We start from the raw sequence: 9,368 nt of genomic DNA on the forward strand, positions 1-9,368 counted from the left end.
GTTTACTTTATGAAAATAAACCTGTTTGGGGGTTAATTTACTCATTCCTTTAAAACATGATTACTGAGCACCTGCTATGATCTATGCAGCTGGTATCCATCAGTGTTCAAAATAGATATTAGCCACGGTCCTCATGGATCTTAAACTCCAGGCACAAGGACTATGACATATAAACAAGTTATATATTATTTAGAAGTGATAAATAAAATAAATAAATGATTTGTGTTCAGTATGAAAATAAATTAGAAGAAATAAAGGAAAGTGAAGATACTGTGGCAAATTTCAATTTTAAATACAGTTGGCCCTCGGTATTCACAAGTTCCATATGCATAGATTCAACCAAATGGGGATCAAAAATATTTTTTTTAAGTTTCCTAAAGTTCCAAAAAGCAAAACTTGAACTTACCATGTACTGGTGATTACTTCCATCATAGTAATTATTTTATATTTACATTAAGTAGATACTACAACATATCATTTACATCATAGTAGATATTATAACTAATCTAGTGATAATTTGAAGTATAGGGGAACATTTTTGCAGGCTATATGCAAATGTTATGCTGCTTTAAGGGACTTGAACATCTGCAGATTTTGGTATCCTAGGTAGGGAGGTCCTGAACTCAACCTTCCTCCCATACTGGGCAATGATGGTTGTGTGATTAAGATGGGCCGCCCTGAGAAGGAGTCATTTGAGCAAATACTTGAAGAAGATGAGGATGTAGCTAGGGGGAAATGTGAAGTATCCACATCACAGGTAACGAGAAAAAATAGTGCCAAGGCCCTGAGGCAGAACCCAGTGTGTGTTTTAAAGGATCAGCAGGGATGAACCTCGCCTGACTGAGGCCAGATGAATAAGGGACAAGGTAGGCGGGGTAGACATCATAGAATCAGCACAGAAATCAGACTGTCAGTGCTTGTAGCTATTGTAAAATAATGTTTTTTAATATTTTAGTTTTATTTCAACTGAATTGCAGTTGATTATAATAGTCTATAAGTTACAGATGTACAATATAGTGATTCACAAATTTAAAGATTACACTCCATTTATGGTTATTGTAAGATAGCTGCTGTGGTCTCCCTGCTGTACAACATACCTTTGTAGCTTATTTTATACCTGATACTTTGTACCTCGTAATTGCTGGCCTCTAGATTGCCCTGCCCCTCTCCTTCCCACTGGTGACTACTAGTTTGTTCCCTGTATCTGTGATTTTGCTTCTTTTTTGTTATAGTCACTAGTTTGTTGTGTGTCTTAGATTTCAGACACAAGTGATATCATACCGTATTTGTCTTTGTCTGACTTGTTTCACTTAGCACAATTCCCTTCAAGTCTTTCCATGTTGCTGCAAATAGCAACATTTAATTCTTCTTTATGGCTGAGTAGTATTCCATTGTATACATACACATCTTCTTTCTCCATTTATCTGTTGATGGACACCTAGATTGCTTCTGTATCTTGGCAACTGCAAATCATGCTTCTGTGAATATTGGGTGCATGGATCATTTTGAATTAGTGTTTTTGTTTTCTTTTTCAGATATATGTCCAGGAGTGGCATTGCTGGGTCATATGACAGTTCTACTTTTTTTTTTTTTTTGAGAACTCTCCACATTGATTTTCACATAGGTGCACCAATTTACATTCCCACCAACAGTGTACAAGGATTCCTTTTTTTTTTCTAAATCCTCACCAACATTGGTTACTTGTGTTCTTTTGGATAATAGTTCTTCTGGCATGTGTGAGATAAAATCTCTTTGTAGTTTTGATTTTCTTTTCCTTGATGATCAGTGACGTTGAGCATCTTTTCATGTGTCTGTTGGCCATCTGCATTTCTTCTTTGAAAAAATGCCTGTTTAGAACCTCTGCCCATTTTTTAATCTTTTTTTGTTTGTTTTTCTGATGATACATTATATAAGCTGTTTATGTATGTTGGATGTTAACCCTTTATCATCCATATCATTTGCAAATACTTTCTCCCATACAGTAAGTAGGGCTGTCTCTTTGTTTTGTCTATGGTTTCCTTTGCTGTCCAAACAGACAGAAAGATATATTATGTTCTTGGACTGGAAGAATTAATGTTGTTAATATGACCGTGCTACTCAAGGCAATCTACAGCTTCCGTGCAATCCCTGTCAAAACACCAATGGCATTTTCCACAGAGTTAGAACAAATAACTTTCAAATTGGTATGGAAACACAAAAGGCCCTGAGGAGCCAAACCACCTTAAGGAAGAACAGAGCTACGGAAAATATGCTTCCTGGAAATATGCTTCCTGACTTCAGACTCTACTATGAAGCTGCAGTCATCAAAACAGCATGGCACTGGCACAAAACCAGACACACAGATCAAGGGACAGAACAGAGAGTCCAGGAATAAAGCCACACGCTTGTGGTCAAGTGGTCTATGACAAAGGAGAAAGAATATACAGCGGAGGAAAGGCAGCCTCTTCAAGTGGCGATGGGAAAACCAGACAGCTACATGTAAAAGAATAAAATGAGAACATTCTCTAACATCTTACACAAAAATAGACTCAAAGTAGATTAAAGACCTAGATGTAAGACTGGATATCACAAAACTCCTGGAAGAAAGCTTTGCAGGAATACCCTTTGACATAAATTGTAGCAATTTTTAAAAATGTATCTCCTAGAACAAGGGAAATAAAAGCAAAAATAAACACATGGGACCCGATAAGGTTAATGTGAAATGGGAAATGATTCAGAGGTTTCTACCAAATGTTTTAAGCAAACTGGACGTGGAAAAATACACCAAAATCTCCAATTCATTTTAGGTCAGTCGGTAGATTCTATAACAAAGCAGAGTACTTACAACTTCTAAATTAATATAAGCAACTAGCAAAAGGAAACATTTACCAGTGTTTGTAAAAGTTTAGAGCTATTAAGATGTGACAGTAAAAGAAACAATCTAAAGAAGTCATTTATGAGACTGTAAAATGGGCAACGAGAGCATTAGAATTAGAAACTCAGATTTCCTAAATATTTATTACATGCCGGAGACTGTGATAGCATTTTAGGTATATTATTGATCAAAACATACGCATGAGAGTTATTATTTTTATTTTGAAGATGAGGCAACCGCTCACTGTGGTCTTATGCCTACAAAAATATCATGTGTAGCAGTGTCTTTGGTGGAGAGATAAAACTGAAAGAAAGGAGAAAGACCATTATTCTGTCCTCGACTAAATATAGTTTAGAAAATGGAGCACCAACTACAAGAAAGACAGACAGCAACTAGAGAATAAAAATAAGTACACTAAGAAGAGATGTAACTGTACTCAGCCCAAGTTTAGGGCTTCCAAAAATTAGAATGTGCATACATGGAACTGTGAATAATTAAAACTGTATCATTGTACAGTGTCGGTATGAGATTCAATGCAGTACAATGACTAGCAATTATTACTTTATGCAGATGAGTCTAAATCCAAGAAAATGCAAAAAAAACACAAAAGATTTAATAAATGTAGGAACGCTGGGCCATGTTAACGGTGCTAATGAGGAAAGTATATTTGGAGCTAGTATCTGCCCCTTCTGTGGTTGCTCTTCTCGGAATGAGTGTGACTTAGGCGTCTTCTCTAAGCCTGTTCGAAGGCAGAAGTCAGGTAGCATTGATGTCTGCTTTGGCAAAGGGAAGAAATCCTTGTGATCAATTATTATATGGTCGCTATACACACATACCCCGCTTGGTTAGACCTCCAATCATTTTTTTGTATTACAGACAAACCAACTTCATAATTGTGGGTGCCTGTTCTAAAATGTCGTAAAATTTTTTTACTAACTGTGCAGCTCCTGGTTCTCCCCTTTCCTTGACTCTTACCAGGCGTTCCCGAACATCTTACCTATGGCCCTTGTGAACTGTCATATTTATTGTTTGGCTTATTTATAAGTCAAAAAATTCCAACTGCCCAAGTTCTAACGGAGGAATGAATGCAAGCAAATCTAAAAAATATTTATTTGTATTTTTTTATTATTAAATCACAGTATCTGTGATCTACGATAGCCCTTGCATTTTGAAGAAGTTCAATACCGGGATTTAGCCAGTTTACAACATGAAACCGTTTTTCCTAGAAAGCTAGCAATGCAAGGTTTTCTAAGGAAACAAATTGGTACTTTGATTATTTATGACAACATCTGTTGCTTCGCCCTGGTACCCAAATTGGCCTTAATTAATGAAGATACACTTTCTATCCTTCTATGTAAGTCTTTCAATACATATCTGGTCTTCAGAGAACTTTTATAAAAATGATTTACCTGTGTATGGTCATTTATTTAATCAGAGAACCCTCCCAGCTCCAATCCATATGGTTTTGGCAAGGCTTAACACAAAGGGCTGGGTTTTCAACTGCATTTGCGCAAGTTAAAAATTATCTCAGTAGGCACTGTAGTAAAATTCTTGAGAACACAAGTAAGTGTGAGGCAGAATCATCAGCACAGGGAGGCGTCTGGGACCTCGGGACCATGTCCCAGATCTTTTCTTGCCACATTCGGCCCAGATTAACATGAGAGGCCCTTAACTGTTCTGTGTAGTCACATAATTTACAGACAAGCAGTGACTCTGATCGTGCGCCCTCTCCATTTTTCACTTACTCAGGTTTATAGCCTTCGTGCCTTTTGTCTTCTACGGGCAGCACTCAGTAAAAGGGGAGAATGGATCACAGGCCTGCTGCCCACTCATTTACTGTACGCTCTCCATTTCAGTGTCTCTCCTTCGCCAGGCTTCACACTGGGTCTGAGTGATCATCATCCCCAGTCCCATGGCCCTCGTAGTGATGACTGGTCCAGTGAAGGGTATGCACATCAAACAGGGCCAATGGTTCTTCCCCAGAACTGCTGATAAATCCTGGGAGGTTGATTTTTTTTTCCTGCTGGGGTGGCTAAATCTGAGCCAGGAAAAGAATAGATGTCTGAAGTGAGAGGAGATAATCTCGGCAAGACGAAGAAAGCAAGCTGGGAAAAAACTGTAGAGAAAGAATAAGAGAGGAAAAAAAATACTTGAGTAACTAAGCTAGAGCCTTGAAGTCCTGGTTTCTTTGAATCTTTAGCTCTGTCCAATCAGCTGCATTTTTGTCTCTCAAATGACATAAACTAGTGTTTAAGAAACAGCTTTCCAAACAGTCTTCATAAGCATAAATAAATAAATACTGAATTTTGTCACACTGCTTTAGTTCTATAATGGATGAAGTACCATTTTGATATTTTGACAACTTAATCATTTCCTTTCCTTATAATGTGAAAAGCACTACAGAATACTGGGCTTTGAATTTGATTCCACCATAAAGAAAAATTAAATCCATAAAATGTCCTACTAAATTTTATTTGTTCAAATAAGTAGTTTGACTAATGGAAAATTTGGAACAGTTTCCTATTGAAGACATAGGTGAGGATAAAAGAAAAAAATCAACTGCCCAATATCCAATCATCTAAAGATAGCAACTATAAAATGTCATATTTTATTCACATATGACACATAGACACACATATATGCATATACATATAATTGAAACCAGATTATCAGTACAATTTTTATGCTCATTTTATTTCAAATGTTGTAATTTCCTCACATCACTAAAATTCTTTGTAGACACAGATTTGGACGGCAGCTTATCAATTCATTCCCTAAGTGTAGGATGACTCTTTGAAGGATCACTCCTCTCCCCACTCAACAAAATATAAGCAATTAATATTTTAAGTATCACTATTCAGATTGCAATCAACACTACTGAATAAATCATTATTAATTGGAGGCATGTCAGCTCATTCTGTGGGAAGTTAGCAAGTCATTTGAACCATGTGGGCACATTCTAAGTAACAAGTCTAGGAAAGCAAACAATTAAATTGCAGAACAACTCCCAAACTTTTAATGAATGCCTCATCTGTAATGAGCAGGCAGTCTCCCCACTACAGCCCTGCCCCTCCAGCTCATCCCCTCCAAGCGATACTTACCGAGTGGCATTTTGGTGTACAATACTCAATACAAATACTCAAATACAGGCCTGAGTCAGTCACTCTGTTGTGATCAAAGAAAGAAAGAGGATGAGAGAACGAGGGAGAAGGGAGGGAGGGAGGGGGCGGAGGACAAGATGGCTGGAAACCCCCCTCTCACTGTGCAAGTGGTCAAAGTGCCAGCCCGAAGCAGCGAGCCCCGGGGTTCTCCACGGAGAAATGGGCGGACTCCCCGGCAGCAAGCACGTCTGAGGCAGCGGGCCTGCTGGGCCGGGCTCTTGCAGGAGCTACACTGTTCAGTGGGACCTGATGGCAGCCGACTGCACTCCACCTGTGAGCTCACGTGGACTTTCGGACTCAGTCTCAGGCCATATCAAGCAGGCTACGGGGTTAATAGATAAAACCCATTTGTGGAAATGACAGCTTTTTATTATCAAAAATAACAGGTCACCGAGGATTTCGCGCAGTGCGCAGTAAGACTGTGCTGTCCCTTAACACGTGTACTTTGATAAAAGGCAGATTCTGGGCGCAAATCTACGAAATGACAAACCCACCAAGCAGACTCTCTTTCCCTATGTTTTCACCTCTTTTCTCCTTTGTTTTCTGTCTCCCGTCTCTCTCCTCCGACTGTCCGGCCCCCGACTCCCTTTCAAATTTCTCTCTTGTTTTCTTTCCTCCTCACTTCTTCCCTTCCTTAACCCTCTCCTTTCTTGTTGAGTTCTTAGCTTCCTTCGTTTTGTTTCTTCCCCTTTCTACTAGACATTCACCTGTATTTCTCTTTACATTCCTCGTCTACACTCTAGTCACTGAGATCATTTTCGAAGGAGATGACCATGTGCGTATTACTGGGCTCCGTTCCCCCCAAAAACACGCTGCCTGGGGAAGGTGAGCCTGCCTGAGGTTAAAGAAAGAGAAAACAGAAGCTGACAGATAACGTCAATCCGAAGTCCTGTAATGACCCAGAAGAATAAGGAATCCTTAACTCCCCTCAAAGAAAGAAAATAGAGAAGACAAGATAGATGACGTTGTTCCAAACGCTGCGATGGCCCGGAAGAGCAAGGAGTCCTTAAACTCCCCGCCCTCTGTCGCCACCTGCCCAGCATACAGCACGGTGTTCTTTCTTTCCTCCTGTTACCTACAGAGAACGTGAATTACTTCTTCAAACACAGAATGTACCCTGTCTGAGATGCAAGCTTACACAACAGTTTTTAAATATATATGCAACCAAAAGCTCCTCATTATTATTGGAATGTTACTAATTACCTGGGAAGAAAGAACACTACACCCACTTGCACAGTGTATAATATCTGGGAGCTGTAGGAGCTGAGAGTCTTGCAAATTATATATAAACACAATTTATAGCATCAAACTAAATTTTCCCTTTAGTTCCAGAGTACATATAAATAGTTTATTACAAACAATGAGCTGATGTCTATCCTCGCGTCCCAGGTGCTGAGATGTCCTCTATGTTTAATTTGGGAAGAAAATCTTTCCCCTCTTCTTTACTGAAACCACTTTAGAGAAGGAACACATGGAAAAACAACATGAAATAAATCCTCGTTTTCCCTAAGACACGTCTTGCAACAGAGATAGCTCAGGCCCATGTTGAGAAAAGTTTCTGCATTCTGAAATTAAAACAAGCCGGAGAAGGAAATAGAAACTCATCGGCAAAATCAAGGGAAAAAGTTCTGTCAAATTATAGTCCCCAACCTGGATGAAGTGAGCATAACTTTTGTGACTAGATGGCAACGGAGACAAAGAAGCTAGCCCAGCAGGTTGAAATGCAGCGTCTTCCATGCCATTGGCTGGAAATAAGTTAGATTCTCTAGATTCCATTCAAAGCAGAGATGGGCAGAGCAGTGATCTACTCTGACAATAAAAGATTAAACCACGAGTGGGTTGAACATGACACACAGTAATTCTGCTGCTGGGATCAACCCCAGATAAAGCTGATGCACAGCCTCGGGAAAAAAAGCCTTCACACAGTTTTTCCCAGCACAAAGTACAGACAGCTGAAAGCTGCAGAAATAGCTGGTATCACTTCAGAAATAGTGCCCTGACCAAAACACACCGAAAGGGTAAATTTTCCAACCTCGACATGAAAGGGACCTTTCGGGAAAATGTGGACAGAATCCTGCCAGCAAGTGGCCCACTGCCATCCCCGATCTTGGAGGGGAGACCACCTTTTGCTCGTGCTACTTGCTGTCTCGTTTCCAAGATGCACTTACTTTCTACGACATCTGTACAGTCTAATTTTACCTCCTTCCCTTTCAGAGACCCACAAAGGACAGGTCCCTCCTTCAGCAATAACGTGACATCTCTACCTGCTTGGCTCCTGTGGGTCTCAAGCCCAGTACGTCCCCAGCTGAACTCACATACAGTTTCCATCATGAGCTGTACCTTCAGTGCGTTTGGATGTTGCTTTAGCGAGGAGAATGAGAAACATCCTGGAAATAGTTTGTCCCTCGCCAGCTGCCCGGCTGCTTTATTTCGGGTTCCCTGGACGCAGAGACTGAGAAAGGGACTTGGATACACGAGACATTCTGCGCCGAGGGGGGCGGTCCTCTGGAGACTGACAGTCAGTGGCTTGGGGTGAGTGTGAGGAGTCAGGAATCCAAGCAGGTTCTTGAATTTCCCTGTGGAAGGGGTCAGATAGGAGCCCAGGCTCGGACACGGCCGGGCAGAGGGGGTCTGAGCGGGAACCACAGCCGCGCCTGGTTCACCGCTAGGTCTCCTCAGCTCAGTTCTTTAAACAGTGCCCGCTCTCGCCCGGCCGTCGCGCGCTCCAGGCAACAGGACCGGGGGCATCCCGCCGGCCGCCCTTCGCAGGCCGCTCTGTCTGACGTTCCCACCTGCTCTCCCGGAGGCGGTCGATGCCTTCTTCAAAACACACAGTGAAGCCACGCGACGGCCTCGCCGGAGTCTCATTCGCATCCGCACACGCACACAGCGGGCTCCCGTCCGGCCCCCCACCCCCGCCCCCGCCCCCGCCGCCGCCCGCGCCCCTCCACCCCGCGCCCCACGGGACGCAGGCCTGCGCGACCGTCTCGTCTGCGGGGCCTCGCCCCCGCCCCCGGGCTGGCGTCGAGCCTGCGTCTGACTCGCTCACAGCGCCGCCCTTGGCTTGCGCAGCACATTCGTCGCACATCTGTCCGTGCGCGTGCGCGTGCGCGTGTGCTCATGCGCGTGTCTGTCCCCGAGCACCCTGCAGACTCTGAAGCTGCGTGAAAGTAAGCAAACAAACAAAACTTACCTGCTTTCCGTTTGCTACTCTGTCCCCTTCTCCAAAACTCCGAATCACAAGCTAAACACTAATTAATACATGCTGGGGCGGGGGTGGGGGGGAATCCATAAAGTCAAACTCACGTGGGCTAAGAAGACACGACCTGAAATACTGCAGCCGTTCGTCCGTG

General features: G+C 42.2%; 1 long non-coding RNA gene across 1 annotated transcript; it reads right to left on the minus strand.

The window, feature by feature from the left end:
* Positions 1 to 3,961: 3,961 nt before the first annotated feature.
* Positions 3,962 to 8,911, minus strand: LOC140690117 (uncharacterized). Its single transcript, XR_012065301.1, has 4 exons — positions 8,808 to 8,911; positions 8,356 to 8,591; positions 5,956 to 6,019; positions 3,962 to 4,892 (listed from the first exon to the last, which is right to left on the minus strand). It is a non-coding gene; the product is annotated as an uncharacterized lncRNA (long non-coding RNA).
* Between the last annotated feature and the right edge of the window lie 457 nt (positions 8,912 to 9,368).

This window comes from Vicugna pacos, chromosome 28 (assembly GCF_048564905.1).
Source record: "Vicugna pacos chromosome 28, VicPac4, whole genome shotgun sequence".
In the NCBI taxonomy this organism is placed as follows: domain Eukaryota; kingdom Metazoa; phylum Chordata; class Mammalia; order Artiodactyla; family Camelidae; genus Vicugna; species Vicugna pacos.